Source organism: Pteropus medius, unplaced genomic scaffold, assembly GCF_902729225.1.
Source record: "Pteropus medius unplaced genomic scaffold, Ma_sr-lr_union100, whole genome shotgun sequence".
Classification (NCBI taxonomy): domain Eukaryota; kingdom Metazoa; phylum Chordata; class Mammalia; order Chiroptera; family Pteropodidae; genus Pteropus; species Pteropus medius.
Genome location: NW_024347862.1, coordinates 4,388,702 through 4,408,411, shown reverse-complemented (window position 1 = coordinate 4,408,411; position 19,710 = coordinate 4,388,702). Strand labels below are relative to the sequence as shown.

Genomic DNA, 19,710 nt, shown 5'->3' with positions numbered 1-19,710 from the left:
TCCAGGAGCCTCCATTGAACTCATTAAATTCATTTTCTCTGAGCATTTCTGTACTGTTACCCACTCCTCAAACAGCACACCCAAATGTTGAGCCATTTTATCTTCATTTCATTATGCATTAATATACAAGTGTCCTTGAGCACCTAATGCCTTTTGTGCCTAGTCAAGGTGCCCTCAGCCCTGGTCGCCAGTTCCTTCAACCTCTAGTCTTCTTCAGGGACTTCATGTTTCTGAACTTGTTGCTCCTTTAACCCTAATTTAGGTGTCTTTAGAGCACCTCTCAATTTCTGGTGTTGTGGCCGCCAGCCCCCGAAAGACACACGGACCACCAGAAATCAGTGAGTTATAGAAAACACGCTCTTTATTCAGCCAGCTGGGTCTGCCAGGGGTACACAGACCCCAAATTAAGCAGCCCCGAAATGTAGAGGTACAGAGTTTTTAAGCCCTAAATCCCATTCCTCATTCTGTCTTAAACACAAAGGTCTATTTTTCTCCTATTCACTACCTGTCAACCTGCAGTTCAGGTGTGCAAGTGGGGGTACAGAAGCAGAAAGCTTATTGTTAGAATGTTATGTTCCCATGGGTGATAGCCTATGTTCCTATGGGTGATAGCTTATGTTCCCATGGGCGATAGCCAAGCAGTAATTTTCCAGCCAGCACATTCCCCACTGGTCTTAGCAGAAAGTCAAATCCTTGATTCTTCATGTGGAATTTGCTCATAGCTTCTATTTTGTAATACTAAAAGTTTAATAGAATTAATTCTCTTCCTTATATATGCAAACAAGAAATCGAGGAAACATGGGCCAAAAGTTAACAAGAAGAAGAGGAGGATTAAAGGTCCAGCTATAGCAGATAGAAGGGTTGTTAGCCGTGGGGACCAATTGAACATTCTATGAAACCAGTTATCTGATTCTAGTCTTTGTTTTTCCCTGGCATCTAATTTCTCTCTACTAGTCATAAGCTCTCTCTAATTGCTCCAGAGTTATTAGCAGAGAAGCAACAGGTTTCACCTAGAGCCATACATAACCTATCTTGTTCTAAGAATAATAAATATAAACCTCTTCTATTTTGGAGGACTACTTCTGCTAGTGAATCGACTTGAAGTTCTAGCCTGCTGAGCTCAGTTAAGTTTAAGGGAGTTTCTACCCCAACATAGTAAGGGGGTTTTTGGGTTTAGGCACAACCAGCAATCTTGTCCTATGTCTGGGGTGGTCTTATTTAAGACCTTGTGTATTGTTGTTAGCAAAGTTATTAATGCTCTTTCTGATTTTGGTTGTGGCTGGTCAAATGTCTAGGCTAAAGAGATAAAAAGGAAGAAACAAAGGTTTATACTTATATATGCTTAAGTCTTAGTCTTAAGAGTCCAGCTTTCTGAGCTGTCCACTCTCATGCTGCCTTCACGTGGGAGTGATGAATCCATGATGGGATGCCATCTACTTTAACTGCAGTGGGTGTCGTCAGGTAGACAGTGAAGAATCCTTTCCATTTGGGTTCTTGTCCCTTGGAAGTGAACTTCTGGATCCACACAGAGTCCCCAGGCTGAACCTGATGGGGAAGTCTGTCCCCTGGGGCTGAGTGGGCAGCACAAACTCCAGACCAAATCTCCTTCTGTACACTTTGAAGGGCCTGTAAAGATTTAAGTAAGACAAGGTTACGTAGTTCTGCCTTTTTCTCATCTTCTATTCTAGGTACTAAAGGTAGGGATTTTCCAAAGAAAATTTCAAATGGAGTGAATCCATTAATATATGGCATACACCTAGCTTGGAGAAGAGCAAAGGGGAGAAGTTTTACCCTGGTCCCACCGGTTTCTAATTTTAACTTGACTAATGTCTTTTTTAGGGTCTGATTCATTCACTCTACTTGGCCCGAACTTTTGGGGCCAGTAGGCGCAGTGGAGTTTACATTGCAAATTTAGGTAGCTAGCCAATTGTTGTGATACCTTTGCTATGAAGGCTGGCCCGTCATCCAACCCTAAAGTTCCAGGGAGACCAAATCGAGGGAGAATTTCTTGTAGTAGTTTCTTAGTAACTACTAAGGCAGTCTCTTTCCTGGTAGGGAAGGCCTCTACCCATCCTGAAAATGTGTCTATAAAAACAAGTAAATATTTGTAGCCGCCTCCCCCGCCCCCGTCACGGTCGGGGTTATCTCAGTGAAATCTACTTCCCAGTGGTCCCCCGGATAAGTTTCTCTTTCCCTATTCTTAGGTACTTCTATCTTCCCCTTCTTTGGATTAATTTGGGCACAAGCCCGGCATTGTGAGGCAATCTCCTCTGCAGTTCTTCTCCCTTTTAAACAGTGAAAGTAGGAGTCTAAAGCTTGGAGCATCTTAGTTCACCCTAGGTGTGTGGTCTGGTGTAGTTGGTGGAGGAGAGTCCTTCCAAGAGCCGTGAGAGCCCGATTTTTCCATCTAGGGTTGTCCACTACCCCTATTGGTTCCTAGCGGCTCCCTTATCTTGAAAATATATGTTCTCTTCTGTCGTGTAGGTCGGAGACGGAGGCAGTTCTGGGTAAGGGACAAGTCAGTAGATGTGGTGGGGGCCTCACTGGCCTTGTGGCCACTGTTGTCTCTGCCTTGGCTCGTCGGTTTCCCTCAGCCTCAGGACTATTCCCTTTTTGATGCCCTTTACAAAGAACAACAGCAAGAGTCTTAGGCATCTATATGGCTTCAAGTAAGGCTAAGATCTCCCCTTTGTTCTTGATGTCCTTCCCAGCTGAAGTCCGAAGCCTTCTTTCCTTGTAGATGGCTCCATGTACATGTGCAGTGGCAAAGGCGCATCGGCTGTCAGTGTATATTGTGACTGCTTTATCCTTTCCCCATCTTAGTGCCTCATTGAGGGCAATGAGTTCTGCCTTTTGAGCAGAAGTCCTTTGGGGAAGAGCCTGTGACCAGATGGTGCCAGTTAGAGTTAGGATCACTGCCCCAGCATACCGCCTTCCTTCCTGCATGAAGCTGCTCCCGTCTGTGAACAGAACTTCATTGGCTTCAGGCAGAGGGAAGTCTTTGAAGTCTGGCCGCGAGGAACACACAGCATCAGTGAAATCTATGCAGTCGTGAATGAGGGTCTCGGGGTCTGGGTCTGGCAACAGATTGGCTGGGTTGATGACAGTAGCTTTGGATTTAAGCCATACATTTGGGGTCATCCGGTGCCTCCCTGTTGTTGAACACCTTCTGGGCTATCTCAACAAGTTGGGACAGGTTCATCCCTGCAAAACCTTCTAATTTTTTGCAATTTACACCGGATATTAGGGGCTGCCTGAGTAGCAAACGCTATATTAATTGCCAGCTGGGCCTCAGAATCAATGGGGGTATATACCCGGTACGCCTCATTCAAGAAATGCTCCAAGGGATTCCCGAGGTCCCTGTATAACTTCAGTTACCTTAGAAAGGTTAGTTGGCTGATGAGCAGCCATCTTAATTCCCCCAATTAGAAACTGGTGGTACCAATCTAATGCCATTCTCCCTGTCTGAGAATTGTGTCCCCAGTCTGGGCAGGTGGAAGGAAATTCCTCCTCAATCTGTTCCCCTGCTTCCTCAACTCTCCTCCCTCCCGCAGCTGTCTTTTGTGCTTCACTCCGAATGCGTCCGTGTTCTTCCTCCGTGAAGGGGGTAATGAAAAGCTGTTGGCAATCGTCCCAGGTGAGGCAGTGAGTCTGAAAGACACTTTCTAAGAGTCCTATTAATGCCTGTGGTTTCTCAGAGAAAGGCGGATTCTGTGCCTTCCAGTTGTACAGGTCACTAGTCGAGAAAGGCATGTAAACCATAAAGGGCCTGTCTGTGTGATGCCCCTGGGGTGGTGCTTCTCGCAAGGGGAGGATGGCTAGGGTGGTGGTCTTGGCTGGTGCCCCACCCAGAGCGGGAGCAGAAGGCCCATAGGGGTTACCTGCCCGCGTCTGAGGAGGTGAGGCAGTGCTATTTGGCCTCTGTTGTCCTGGATGAACAGGGGAAGGTCACTGGCCTCCGGTGGAGATTGGAGGACTGAGGGACTGGGCTGTCTTGGAGATTCAGTTGCTGCATGTTTCGGCAGGCCCACAACTAAGACTCGCGCCCCTAGGGAAAGGGCACACAGGTGGAGCCAAGGAGGGGGTATCTGAACAAGGTTTAACCATTAATTGATATAGGGAAACTGATCGGGATATACCGGGTCTCCCGTGACATCTTCCAAACATTCCTCACTAAACCCCTGTCAAAAGAACCCTCCAGAAACTAGTTTACATTAAAAGACAGCCACTCAACTTTACACAATGTTTTTAGTCTGCCTGGAGAAAACTTTATGCCATAGTCAGCTCCTTCTACAAACCCTTCTTTGAAATGTCGCAGGAGACAACCCAAGGGTGTCTTCTGTGAACTCAGGCTTCCCCCCATCGCTTGCGCAGAAAACACAAAACAGACACTCAGACAAGAACAATCAGACACTCAGACAAGAACAATTACTGGGGTGTAGGTGGACCCAGAGAAGTCCACCACCTACAACCTAGACAAGATCAGCAACAATAAACAGAACCTGACAACAGGGCACAGGAGGCGGCGTTCCGCGGCCTGGCTATGGTCCGGGAGATATGACTGCGTCCAATCTCTCCACGGACCCCCACCGATCAGCAGAAACAGGAAGGTACCTTTTATCCAGATACCGAGGCCTCGGAGATTCCAGATTCCCGTCGGGACCAGGAACAAAGAGTGTGTCCTAAAGGTTGCGTCCTTGACAATTGTACTGACCTCTCACAGCATTCAAGGGCCCTGGAACGTCTCAGGGTGGCCACCCCTTTGAATCCGTAACAGGGACAGCAACCGCTTCGGAGGCCGATCCGGTCTTAGATCCCAGGGCCACTCCCTGAGATCTCGCTGGGGCCTCCAAATGTTGTGGCCGCCAGCCCCTGTAAGACACACGGACCACCAGAAATCAGTGAGTTATAGGAAATACGCTCTTTATTCAGCCAGCTGGGTCTGTCAGGGGTACGCAGACCCCAAATTAAGCAGCCTCGAAATGTAGAGGTACAGGGTTTTTAAGCCCTAAATCCCATTCCTCATTCTGTCTTAAACACAAAGGTCTATTTTTCTCCTATTCACTACCTGTCAACCTACAGGTCAGGTGTGCAAGCAGGAGTACAGAAGCAGAAAGCTTATTGTTAGAATGTTATGTTCCCATGGGTCATAGCCTATGTTCCTATGGGCAATAGCCTATGTTCCCATGGGCGATAGACAAGCAGTAATTTTCCAGCCAGCACACTGGTAGTTTAAAACATATTTTTGTTGTTGTTTTTATTTGGTTATGCCCCAGTAAAATGTCAGGTTTGGGGTTGTGGGCTTTTAAAAATATTTTAAACTACTGTATCCTCAAAACCTATAACAATGTCTGGAACATGGCAGGTTTTCAATAAATAGGTGTTGAATGAAGGAATGAGCAAAATAAAATGTGCTGTCCTCTTCTAATTTGTCTATAATAGAAGTAGTTATAAAACAACCCATGAATGTACACACATACACACACACACACACACACACACACACACATACCTCGACACGTGCATACACAGACGTGGTGTGTGAGGAGGTGAAGACACAGCAAGACGAAACTATCTTTTTGCTCAGGAAGCCACAGTCCAGGGGAAGAGAGGCCACACACTGAAAAGAGAAAGATGGTGGACAAATAAATCGATCTTCAAAGAACTGCAGATGAGTGCAGTCCAGCACCGAGGAGCTGGATACCTGAATACAGAGACTAGGTTGGTCAAGAGCTCCCTTGATCTACAATGAGGCCACCCCAACAATCCACAGCAAGGAAGCGGCTGCAGCAGCCACCAGGTCAGGTGTGTCCCAGAAAACAAGTAAGACCAGCCGGCCGGTGAGTGAAGGGATCAAGCGTGTAGGAATGAGGACCACTGACACCTGAGCTGCCCTTTAGGAAGTCACTGTCTCCTTATGCACTTTCCCAGTGTGGTGGGGTGTGGTGTTTCTGTAGCCCATTCACTAGGGTTGAAGGGGATAGAATGCCTAACACTTTCACTTTGGAAGTTCTGAATCTACTATTGGATCTGCTCCTAAACCTTGGACAAAATGAATGAACATCTCTGAGCCCAGTTTCCCTTGGTGACCTCATGACTCAGTTTTCAGAGGACCATCACGGTGGGCATCTGTTGCCCCAACATGTATATTAGTCACACCTCTTTTCATTTCATTAGTCTTAGTTTGGGCAATAAATCATATTGTCATTCTAACAGTTAAGTCCCTTTTAGAGTTTTATGAGAATTAAATGAGTTGATACATGTGATAGTGGCCAGCACACTGTCTGGCAATGAATCCCAGTGAATGTTCATGGGAACAATTAAATACAAACCATGCCTGCACCCTGCCTGCCCTGAGCCCCTGATCCCTGTACCGCTGCTGCCTCTGATCAGGGGCTGGGGCCCATTCTTGACACCTCCTCTCCCCTTCCACCCACCCCCTCTAGGATCTGCTCCTTTCACCTCCCTGCCTCTGCCTGTCCCCAGCTAAGTGATCCATGGACCACTGAAGGCCATGGCTCCCCGCAATGGATGCTCTCCTGTCCTGACCACACAGGTAATGGGCAAGCGAGGCCATTTAGGAAAGTGTTCCCTTATCTTACTTGGCAAAATCATCTTCCTCTTTTTAAAAAATGGTCAGCTGACCAATGTGGGAGCCATGACCACTCTTCAGAGCTTTTCCCAGGATTGATGGATGAAATGTCTGCTCTTTGCACAGAGAAATTTTACAGCAAGAACCTCTACCCCAGGTTTTGCCTGCCTCCCTGCAAGAAAGCTCGAACAATGGTAGAGGCTGAAAGGAAGGTTCTACAGCTGAGGTAAGAGCTATTCAGAGAGGAAATGGCTGGCACAAGGTCACAGAGCTCCAAGTGGTGTGGACAGGCTGGCACCCACATCTCCCTGTTCTATGAGCTTGTTACGTGAGCATGTGAGAAGTTGTGGGGCATCAGGAGGAGCGCTGAGTCGGGGTCCAGAGAAGAGACTGGACCTGAAGGAAAGGACACGCCCTGCTCTGTTAAGACTAGGAGCCAGCAACCTTCAGCTCTGCCTGGGTGGCACTTCTCCCCACAGCCCTTGTTCTAGGAGCTGGACCTTGAGCCCTGCCAGATTCTGCCCTGCCTCCATCCCTTGTGGCCAGGTAGAGGCAGCTGCCAGATTAGAAAGAAAACAAAAACTAAGATGCCTTGCAGTGTTAGGGACATACTTATGCTAAAACAGTGTGTGTTTACCTGAAATGCTCATTAACTGGGCATCCTGTGTTAAATATGACAGCCCTGCCTGCACAAGACTACTCTGCTCAGTGCTTGGAGTACAGTAGATGTTGCCAGGAGGTCTGCCCATGGGAAGCAGGGCCCAGCATCAGGGCCTCAAAGCCTAAAAAAAACCCTGACACAGACAAGCTCAGGCAGGACCTAAGCAGCTCTGGTAAGGAGTTTCCCAAAGCTCCAAGATGGCTACATCTCTAGCTCAGAGCCAAGTATCTGCTAGAAACAGAGGGACCTCATCAAAAGGGAGGGAATGTCTTTTGAAAGCAAGTACTGGAAAGCATTGTGCATCTTTTCCCAGAGACTGGCTCTGTCCTCCAGGCCTCCCTGGGAGGGAAGGGTTGGTAGAGTAAGTAGACTAGACTGAGAGGTAGGGGTGCAGACCAACCTTGCCCTGAGCTAAGCCATGCTTCTTGCTCTCCATGGGTTTCTTGAAAAATCATGGAACCTCTCAGCATCACACCTGGGCACAGTGTTCATGCACACAAGATGATCAATACCTGGAGTTGCACAAAAAAATTTCCAAATAAATAAATGGACTCAGCCCACAAAGGAATATTTATTTGATAGCCATACTTACATGCCCTCAATATGAATATGTACATCTTTCACTGATTCTGTTCATTTCTCAGCCATGGTCTCACTGAATCTGCCTCTTTCCCATTCTCTCCACTCTTTCATGTTAGCTAAACATGAGGCTTTCTAATTACGTCCATATCTTTTCACTTTCCTGTGACATTTGTCATCTCTCATCTCTGACGCTATGCTCTGATGTTCTCCTCCAACCTGTCGTCCACCATATTCAGTACGTTCCTCACTGTGTTAGTCAGCTTTTCTGCTTGCCCAATAGATTTTAATTTTAACAAAATGTTAATTTTGAAAAGTTCATTTCTTTGATCTTGTTTTTTTATCTTAACACTTGTTCCTCATTATGATTTTTTGTTTTTGTGCTTGTTTTTGTTTTTTATTACTTTTACCTCTAATCATTTTTATAGACTTTTTTGTGGTGTCATGGTGTCACACTTGGTGCTAAGGTTCCAGGACTTCTTTTTCTTAGATTACAGAGTCCGGTTCACAAAAGAACAATGGAATATGTTTGACGTTGTTATTATGAACTCTTAATCAGCAAGGACATTTTTCTTGATGAAAATTCTACATAACTTAAGTTTTTATTAACTTCTCCTGGCACTTGGGGTATCACAGAATTAGGATCAATTTTATGTTCACTGCCCAGCCTGGAGATCCCAGCCTATCTATACAGAATTACAAGTTCAATCCAATGCACAACAGAAGCTCATGTTACCAGTTACAAACAGGAGATTTTTCCACCCGAATCACAGCCAGAACTGTCCTCTTCCCTGCTCCCTGAGTGGTGGCAGATTTTCTACTCTCCTCTTCAGTGACAGTGCTTCCCTTGAGGGGAATTTGCCTTGCATGGGCTCAGATCCTGCTCTCCTGTCCCCATGTAGTTAGAACCCAAAGACTTCCACACACATGCACATATTCAAATGCATGCACACACACACAAGTTTACATCCATGCATTTGCAATATGTGTGTACACACACATGCATGCAAGCACTACACACATGCATGTACACAAATATGCACACATGCATATGTACACATGTACACACATAAGCACACACACAGTCACTGAAATGTTATCTCACACTATTTTATGCTGGTTTCTAGTGCCTTCTCACTACTGGAGAGATCACCAATTCAACAGTTCTGCAGGTTTGTATAAGAGGGACCCAGTTCTTGTTCCTACTTACCAGGTTCCAAAACCAGAAGCCATGTTGTGTCCAGTACGTGTGGTGTTTTCAGTGTCACCAGAGAAGGGCTTTGGCTCACCATGTTTCCCCAGGTCACTGACATCTGATGGGCACTGAAAAGACACATGGGCTCGGACCTCCCAACTTGCTGGAAGAGAGTGAAGACAGGGTCTATTGATCCACCCCAGATGGTGGGGCAGGTTGCTCACCGGTGGCTGGTCCTAATGCACTCCCACTGCACTCTTCTGCCCAGCCCACATCATAGGAAGGACATGGCTACAGGGGGCTGAGGCCACCTCCATCCCTCCTCCTAGTAGCTAGAAACTTTACCCTCTGGCCCTGGTCTCAATATCAGCCCCTCACATCCCTGGAAATGGAGAGCACTTCACCACAACAGAGCCAGCATAAGAGTTCTAGCCATCAGACAAAGCCAGATGACATGAGAGACTTATCATTACAGCACAGAGACTCAGGACCTACATCCTATCCCCCTCCCAGATGGCAGGGAAGGCCAGGCCCAGGGCAGGGTTAGAGTCCCTGAGAGAGTCTCTCCCCAAAGATCAACATCTCACTGTCCTGCTCCTCAGCCTATGGTAGTTCACTCACACCCAAGAGGTGGTCATTTCCTCAGCCCGACCACACAGGAGCCAGCTGGTGCTGCTTAACTCTCAGCCCCTTGCCCCACAGTAAAGATATCCTGAAAAAAATGAGGGCACAGTAGGCTTCCTACTACACTCAACTAGGATTATTTCCATTGCCCTAATGGGAGTGAGGCTGAGAGGAGGTAGCGGGTGGAACAAGAAGTTTGCTTTACCCAGCCTGGAGAAATCCTGGGACCACCTGAAGCTGACCATGCTGAATTCTCCCTGCAGCCCAGGCTCAGCACTGCCCACCGCCATATGCCCATACGCCTTCTTTTGTGCACAGCACAAACCTGCTCTGTCATTTATTCCAAAGGAGAGGAGAAAAGCCTGCCTGCCCCCTGCCTTTCTCCTTCCTCCTTCCTTTTTCCACCCATATGTTCATTCATCCATGGTTCATTCTTTCCATTAACCATTAATTTGTCAGACTCTTTGAAGCCTTTTCAGTGCCAAGCACTGTGCTGGGCACTAAGAAATGGCGTTAAGTCACAGTTTCAGCTATGAAGGTTTCAGTTCAGTGGATAAGTTGAACATATAAAAAGACAATTTACACAAAAGCAGCACAAGGCAGGAGAGGCCAGCTCCAAGCCTCTGGGAGGGATAACTAGAGGAGGCCCTGGGAAGTCAGGAAGACTCAGAGGGGTGGGGGATGGGGAGGGCCCCACAGCACCAAGGAGATTTGAACAGGCTCTACCTGTTTCCCAGAAGATGGTGGGAAGAGGAAGAGTCTTAAACACCAGTCAAGGTTGGTGGACTTGATCCCAGGAGCAATGAGGCCAAAAAAGGCTTTAAGCAGGGGCAAGTTGAGGGGAAGAGCAGGAGTTAAAGGCTGTGGGACTTGTCCTGGGCAGTGTAGTGAGGATCCAAACCAAGCCAGTGGGTGTGGGGATGAGCATGAGAATAGAGTAAACCTGAGTTAACAGAGCAACAGAACCTGTAGGACTCACCAACTTAGAATGTAGTGAGGAAAAGGCAGGTCTCCATCAGCCGGAGGTGGGTGGGGAGTAGGGGCCCAGGGCCAGCTAGTTCTAGGCAGCAGCCCAAACCAGCAAGTCCAGTGGAGTAGGGTCCACCCCTCCTGAACCTCCCCTCTCCGAGCCCCAGTGTGATTCGAGAACAGGACGAAACAGTCTCTCTCTGCAGAGTCTGCTCCTCTGCAGCCCCCAGGAAAGGAGGAGCGATGCAGGATGCAAGCAAGGCTCATCCATTATGAATTCCCCCTGGGGACTCGAGCACCTCCAAAGCCAATTGCATTATTTAAACCTGACTTAAATTTGGCCCAGAATAAAGAGATGTCTCTCTTGTTGATTGTCATCTCCTTCTCCCATGGCATCTTCCCCATTTTCTTAGAAGAGGAACAGTGTTTCCAGCACAGAATCAGTTCTCATGCACAGCCCCGTACCAAAGGCATCACCTTCCCTCTGCAGAGCTACCAAGTGAAGCTAGTCTTGCACCTCTCTCTTAAGCTCCCTAGTTCACAGGAAGGTATAGTACATTTTTCTGATGGCATTTGGGGGAAGAAAGTCTAATTATTTTGTTTCTTTGGCTGAACCACTCCAAGTTAGATCATCATGCAGGTCTCATGGAAGCTGCAAGTTTCATGGAAGCCATTGTGCAGAGGGACCGATGCAAGCAGCAGCTCAGATAGCTGAATACTGAAGAGACTGAGCTTATAGCCTGGAGGAAGAAGGAAGTAAGGACAGAGCAGCAAACTGGTTGCTATGGAGATGTTTTCTCAGCAAGTAGAATAGTTTGGGCTATCAATTGGAGCTAACCCTGAAGGATTTCACCATGAGAGAGAAAGGAAAAGCAGGCCCAGACACAGATACACCATATGAAGTCTGACCTTTACCTGGGAGGCTGGGGAGGGCAGATATGCAAGGAAAGATACCATGGCCTAGGGAGAGGGAGGAGGGAGAAAGAAGGAAGAAAGAGAAGGGGAAAGAAAGAAAAGCAGGAAGGGAGGGAAGTAGGGAGAGGGTGGGAAAGAGGGAAGGACGGGAAAGGCCTGCAATACTTCCTGGGTGTCTGTTTTGTGCCACACACTAATACCAGAGCACATTGTCTCCCATTTGACCTTCACCAAATCCCAGTGTAGAAGATGTCACTATCCTCCTTTTACAGATGAGGATACTTGATGAAGACCTTGAGAGACTAATCCAGAGTCTCAGATCAGTAATTGATGTGTTTAGAACTGAAATGCAGGTTTTTCAGACTCCAAAATCTATACTCATTTGCCCACTACAGGATCCTACTTAATCACTCCCATGACCCAGCTAATTTGGAAGTAGAAAATATGGGTCTCCAACCAGAGTCAAGAAGAGACCAACCCTCTTTTCCCAGCTGCTCTTCTGTCCAAACAGCCAACCATCTCCCACAGGCATCAGTATCTTAGGGTCTGCTCCCCTTGTTCTCCATCCACCACTCAGCCTGGGTGTCTATGTCTGTCTCATTTGCCTTTGCCTTAGCTCTTAATTCTCCTGGTCTCACTGCTCTGCTGCAGACCTGAATTCCTGCTTTCTCTAATCTCTCCCACCCTGTCCCCAAATCCCACCTAGTCCACCTCTAGGAACCTCCCGGATTCTGCATACCCTCAGTACTCTGGCTCTAAGAGAAGAACTCCAGGTACTCAACTCTTTTTTTTTTTTCCTCAGGGCTTCCACTAAGGACACCCAGAGTGAAGAGATCAGGTGCTCACATTTAAGGACCCAGAAGGACCAGCCAGCAGGTCAGGGGCTCCACACAGTAAGAGCAGCACTGATGTGCTGCTGTGGGCAGAGGCCTCTCCCCACACTCCTCAGGCAAGGGCTGGGCCTGTCTGGGACAGCCCTCCTGAGTCTGGAGCTGTAGGCTCCAGACCTCACAGGGCTTTCCCTTGCCTTGCTTCTGCATCCTGGTTGAAACTTTTAAAGCAATATCAGTTCCCCCAGAGTACCAGGACAAGGATAAATAAGTAATTAGTACTATTTTTCTAGGAAAAAGGTAGGCCATACTGGGTTCCCAAAGAATGGAAATCAAAAGGTACTGGAGCAGTTGCAGAGGTAGATACAGATAAAACTCTTTTTAGATACATCGTTGCTCCTATCAAAGCATTTGTTTCATACATGGAGTTTAAATTCTGATCAGGACCCAAGGCTTGAAATTTGGAGACTCTAGTTTCAAGGGACAGACACTTAAGCTACAGAGTGGCCATAAATTCTGGAAGCATAGGATAATAAATAGTTTTTTTGGTATTACATTACAACATATGATCTAGTTGGTGGCAGTATACAAGGGCTTTCAGATCTAGTGGGCATCTAGCCTTCTCCAGCTAGCTAGTGCATACCAGTCTGGGAAATTATCATCTACCAGCCCCTCACCACTCTGTCATAATGGATGGCACTCTACCCTGTTGGAAACATTTTGGTTGATCTCTTCCTAGTCTGCAGATTGCAAAAAAGAATAGTAATTGGTCACTTAACATGGTCAAATACAGCAAATAGATAACTGTTTTCAGAATTTATGGTCACCATATGTCTTAGTCAGCTCGGGCTACCTGAACAAAATACTATAGACTGGGTGGGTTAAACAACACACATTTATTTCTCATAGCCTGGGATGCTGGAAGTCCAAGATCAAGATGTCCAGCATACTCAGGTTCTGGTGAGAGCAACCCTTCCTGGCTTGCAGACAACTGCTTTCTCACTGTGTCTCCACCTGGTGGAGAGAAAGCTCTCTGGTATCTCTTCTTATAAATGCACTGCTCTCATCAGAAGAATCCCACCCTCATGATCTTATATCTAAGTTGAATTATCTCCCAATGGCCCATCTCCAAATACCATCCCTTTATAAGGTTCAAGCTTCAACATATGATTTTGGGGGAATACAATTCCTTCCATACTATTCCATCCCTGGCCCCACAAAATTTATGTCCTCACATGCAAAATACAAACATTTCATCTTGACAGTACCAAAAAATTTTAACTCATTCGAGCATCACCTCTAAAGTCTAAAGTCCAAAGTCTCATCTAAATATCATCTAAATCAGATACAGGTGAGGCTCAAGGTCACCTTAAGGCAAAATTCTCTATCTGTGAACTTCTGAAACCAGAAAATTTACATGCTGCCAAAATACAATGGTGGGACAGGCTTAGAATAGCTATTCTTATGCCAAAGGGAAGAAATTGAAAAGAAAAAAAAAATAGAATTTGTTCCAAATAAGTCCAAACCTTAACAAGGCAAATCCCATCAGATTTTAAGACATAAGAATAATATTATCTGGTTAAATGCCCTTCCTTCAAGGCATCACCCCCACAGCTTAGCAGGTTGGTCCCCCTTTGGCTCTGTGGAGCCCTGCCTACACTTTAGCTCTCTGCAAGGGCAGTGGCCCCATTCTTTGAAACTGAGGTAGAGAGAGCCTCATTCCCCAGGACTTGTGCTTGTGGTGGAGTGGAGGTCCTGGTGATCTCTGAATCACCTTCTCTTTTCTCGAAGGATAGCATACATTTGCAGTTGAATAGCTCTATGATCTCCATATTGTAGAATCTAAAAAGTCTGACAGTTTTCTTTTATTCCCTTCAGCTTTCTCTGTCCCCTTTACTTCAAATTGTCAGTGTCTTCGCTGGTATAATCCCATCTCTATTCTTGGCCTCTGCTGAGATGGCTGATTAAATTCATGAGTCATACCCATGATTTCTTTATCAAACAGTTGCTTAGCCATACCTTAGTGTTCTCTTCAGAACAATTCCCCGCCCCACCCCCCCAATATGGTGGGCTGAGAATTTTCCAAATCTCTAATTCTAGTTCCTTCTTGCTTAACAATTCTGTCTTTAAATTATCTCTCTCCTGTCACATGTCACTCTAAGCAGTCAGAAGGAATCAAGCTGCTCCTTCAACACTTTGCTGAGAAATCTCTTCAGTTAAATCAACTTCGCTTGCAAGTTCTACCATCCACAAAACTCTAGAACACAGTTCAGCCAAGCTATCTGCCACTTTATAATAAGGATCACCTTTTCACCACTTCTCAATAGCATGTTCATCTCAGGCTTCATCAGAATCACCTTAATGTCCATATTTCTTTCAACATTCTGTTCATGAGTATTTATATATTCTCTAAAAAGAAGTCTAGACAATAACTTTTTTTGGATATGAACCCAAAGGCACAGGCGACAAAAGCAAAAATAGACAGGTTTGCATCAAACTAAAAAGCTTCTGTACAGCAAAGGAAACATTCAACAGTAGAAAGAGATAACCTATAGAATGGGAGAAAGTATTTTCAGATTATATATCTGATAAAGAGTTAATGTCCAAAATATATAAGAAACTCAAACTACTCAACAGCAAGAAAACAACCCAATTGAAAAATGAGCAAAGTACCCGAATAGACATTTCTTAAATAAAGACATACAAATAGGTATGGGAAAAGATTCTCAATATCATTAATCATCAGGAAGATGCAAATCAAAACCACAATGAGGTATAACTTCATATTTATTAGACTAGCCATTATCAAAAGACAAGAAATAACAAGATTTGGTGACGATGTGAAGAAAAGGGAACTCTTGTGCACTGTTGATGGGAATGTAAATCGGTGCAGCCATTATGAAAAACAGCATAGAGGTTCCTTAAAAAAAGTAAAAATAAAACTACCGTAAGATCCAGAAATCACACTTCTGGATATATTTACAAAGGAAATAAAATCAGTTTCTCAAAAGGATAGCTGCACTCCAGTGTTCACTGCAGTATTATTCACAATAGTTAAGATATGGAATCTACCTAAGTGTCCATCAACAAATGAATGGATAAAGAAAATGTGCATATAGATACAATGGAATATTATTCAGCCTTATAAATGAAGGAAATCCTGTCATTGTGACAATGTGGGCCTGGAGGACATTATGCTAAGTGAAATAAGCCAGGCACAGAAACACAAATAGTACATAATCTCACTTACATGTGGAATCTAAAACAATGAATCTATAAAAACAGAGCAGGATGGTGGATACCAGGGGAGTGGAGATAAGGGAAATGGAGAGATGCTGGTCAAAGAGTACAAAGTTACAGATACATGGGATGAATAAGTTTAGGGATTTAATAAACAGCATAATGACTATAGTTAATAATAATGTATTGATACTGAAATACGATAAGAGAGTAGATTTAGGCGATCTCATCGCACAGGAAAAATGGTGCCTATGTGAGAAGATATATTGATTAGCTTGACTATGGTAATCATTTCACTATGTATATGTAAATCAAATCATGTTGTACACCTAAATTATATGCAATTTTTTAAAAATTATTTAAAAAGAAACTCTCCAAAAACATATAAGATAACAATTAAATTTGAATTACAGATAAATAACAAATAACATTTCAGTTAAAGTATATCCCATGCAGTATTTGGGATATACTTATACTAATAAATTACTTGCTGTTTATCTGAAATTCAAGTTTTCACATTTAAATTGTATCTATTGTATCTTGTGATTTTCCTGGCAGCCTGAGCCCTCTGAGCACTGCTGTTCAGTTTGGGCCCGCTTATGTGGGACTCCAAGCCATCGCATTCTATTTCTCTATTAATGGCCGCACTTCACTTGAAAAATAAATTTTTTTCTATTCTAGAATTTTCTTCTATTTCCTATATTCTGTGTCTCTCTTCCTCTTGACCAATGATTTTTTTTAATTTATTTATTTTAATTGGTTTCAAGTGTACAATACATTGGTTAGACATCTGTGTAGTTCATAAAATGATCCCCTCAATTGCTCCCTCCCTCCCCTCACCTTCCACTTAGCCAACATGTTAATGCTAACTGCATTCCCTCTGCCAGGCTTCCCATCCCCATGACTAGCCATCAGCTACTAATTTGTATTTCTTTAACCCTTCATCCCATTCTCCCGGCCCCCCAATCCTCCCTCCCCTCTGTCTGTCACCAAATTGTCCACTATATTTGTGAGTCTGTTTTTGATTAGTTTGTTCTTTTTATTCCTTAGATTCAGCCTATAAGTGAAATTATATAGTGTTTATCTTTCTCTGTCTGACTTAACTACCTTCTAGGTCCATCAAAGCAATATCTTTTTCCATCCCCTTCCTTTTAGCTTGTGTGCATCTTTTAATCTGAAGTGAGTCTCTTGTAGGCAGCATGTAGGGGGTCTTGTTTTCTTATCCATTCATCCATTCTATCTTTTAGTTGGAGCACTTAATTCTTTTCCATTTGAGGTACTTATAGGAATGTAGTTGTTACCATTCTTTATTCCTGTTTTTGATATGTGTTTTTTCTTCTCAAAGAAGTCCCTCCAACAGTTCCTGTAATACTGGTTTGGTGGTGATAAATTCCTTTAGCTTATTTTTGTCTGGGAAGTTCTTTATCTGTCCTTCAACTCTAAATGATAGCTTTGCTGGATAAAGTATTCTTGATTGTAGATCCTGGGTCTTCATTACATCGAATATTTTGTGCCAAGCCCTTCTGTCCTGCATAATTGCTATTGAGAAATCAGCTGTCAGTCTTATAAGAGTTCCCTTATAGGTAACTATCTGCTTTTCTTTTGCTGCTTTTAAGATTCTCTCTTTGTATTTAATCTTTGGCATTTTAATTATTATGTGTCTTGGTATAAGCCTCTTTGGATCCCTGTTTTTTGGGGTTCTCTGAGCTTCCTGGGGTTGTCCATTTCCTTCACCAGGTTAGGAAAGTTTTCCATCATTATTCCTTCAAATAGCTGTTCAACATCTTGTTTTCCTTCAAGTACGTTGATCACATGGATATTTTGACCTTTAATAGTGTTCCATATGCTCCTTAGGTTATTTTTATAGCCTTGTCATCTTTTTACTTGTCATTCTGACTGAGTCCTTGGCTTTCCTGTCCTCTAGATAAGTCACTTGATCTTCTTCTTTATTCACTTTGTTTATTCCATTTAATATATTTCTCATCTGAGATAATGTGTTCTTCATTTCAGACTGGTTTCCTTTTATAATTTCCATTTCCATTTTTATGTTTTTTATCTCTTTGTTGAAGTTCCCACTGAATTTATCTATACTTTCCAAAAGTTCACTGAGCATCTTTATAACCAGTGTTTTGAACTCTACATCTGTCAGGTTACTTGACTCCATTACTCCTGGATCTCTGTTCTGTTCTCTCATATGGTTTCTGCTTCTTTGTCTTCTGATTTTGGCTCTTTCTATGTCTATTTCTATGTAATAAGCAAAGCTTCTAAGTCTCCTGGTCTTATTAGTGTGCCTTTGTGAACTAAGTGTCTAGTGGCACAGTTCTGAGAGGGGTTCAGCTGCAGGCCAAATTTAGCCCAAGTCTCTGCCCCTCCAGGGCCACCTATTAAGATTCAGCAAGCAATCCACAGATGCTATGCTTATAGTTGCCTCAAAAGGCCACTCCAGAAACTGAGGCCAGGTGCCACTAGTGTGAGTCTAGGCGCTGCTCAGCAAGGAGCACTTGACTCGCTGAGGATACACCTGGATGTGGCTTGAATGGGGGCTGTGAGTTGGGGAGGCTTAGTTTCAGGGAATCCTCTGGGTGGAGCAACCTGTGTTATCCAGTTTGATGAGTTCACAGCTATGGCTATGCTGTGTCTGTGCACTGGGAGCGGGGAGGGCTGAACAGGGATCAATGGATACCGCCAGCACTTCTGTACAGAGCGAGTCTCCCCTCGACCCTCACACCAACAATGTCTCCCTGTAAGTCACTGGTGCACCCTGCACGCAGCCAAATTGGCACTGGTGCTCAGAGCAAGCAGGTCCGTCACCATGAAAATCCGATCGTGGACATGGCCCCTTTAAGAGGTGTCTGCCACTGCTGCTGCCACAGCCTTCGTCTCACTCAGCTGCTCATGACTGGACAGCCTCGTGTCCTCACCCCGTTCTACCTTCTGCTGTTGCAGGGTGATTTCTTAAATTTCTCCCTAGTTGTATGACATGTTCATCTAGATCCCAGGTGATTTTTCCTTGCTGTTGGCTTCTTGTTGCCATCACAACTTTGATTTGGTTGCCAGAGGGATGAACAGAGCCTCTATCATCTACGCCATTTTTTTCCCTCCGGCAAATGATGCTTTGCTTAAAAATCACACTTAGTAAAGTGACAAGAAACTTTTCCTCTGAATATTTTATATTCACCAAAGAAAACACAAAATAATTTAAACAAGGTTATAAAAAAGTGTCAATTCATTTCGAAAAGTATTCTACTCAACAAAATAATAAACCCAATTCAAAAGCGGGCAAAGTAACCATTGAGTAACCATTTTTGTGAAGAAGATATGCAAATAGCCAAAAAGCACATGGACAAAATTCAACATCACTAGTAATTAGAGAAATGCAAATCAAAACCACAGTAAAAAGATATGACTTTACATCCATTAGGATGAATATTATCAAAAAACAGAAGCTAATGGATGTGGTTCCATGGTGTAGCAGTTGGCACGTCTGCTTTACATGCAGATGGTCCCAGGTTCGTGCCCCAGTGGAGCCACGGTCCATGATCTACAACCATGCCACCCTGAACAAGCCCTATGTCTGATCTTGGAAGCTAAGCAGGGTCGGGCCTGGTTAGTACTTGGATGGGAGACCACCTAGGAAGACCAGGTGCTATAGGTATAAATAATAAATAAAAATAAATTTTAAAAAAAAAACAGAAGCTAATAAATGTTGGTGAGGATGTGGAAAAATTGGAAACCTTTGTGCGTGGCTAGTGAGAATGTAAAATAATACAACTGCTATGAAACATAACATCACACTTCCTCAAAATTTAAATGTAGAATTTTCATTCAAACCAGCAATTCCGCTTCTAGATATATACCCAAAAGAATTGAAAGTAGGAACTTGAACAGATATTTATATACCCATGTTCATAACAGCATATTCACAATAGCCAAAAAATGGAAGCAACCCAAATTTCTTTCAGATAAATGGATAAACAAAATGCGATATATGCATACAATGGAATATTATTCCTCCTTAAAAAAGAAAATTCTGACACATGCTGCAACATGAATGAACCTTGAGGACAATATGCTAACTGAAATAAGCCAATCAAAAAAGACAAAT

At 44.2% G+C, this 19,710-nt stretch overlaps 1 pseudogene; it reads left to right on the top strand.

The window, feature by feature from the left end:
- Positions 1-19,144: 19,144 nt before the first annotated feature.
- LOC120615693 (uncharacterized) lies at positions 19,145-19,260 on the top strand (annotated as a pseudogene).
- The last annotated feature ends 450 nt before the right edge of the window (positions 19,261-19,710 follow it).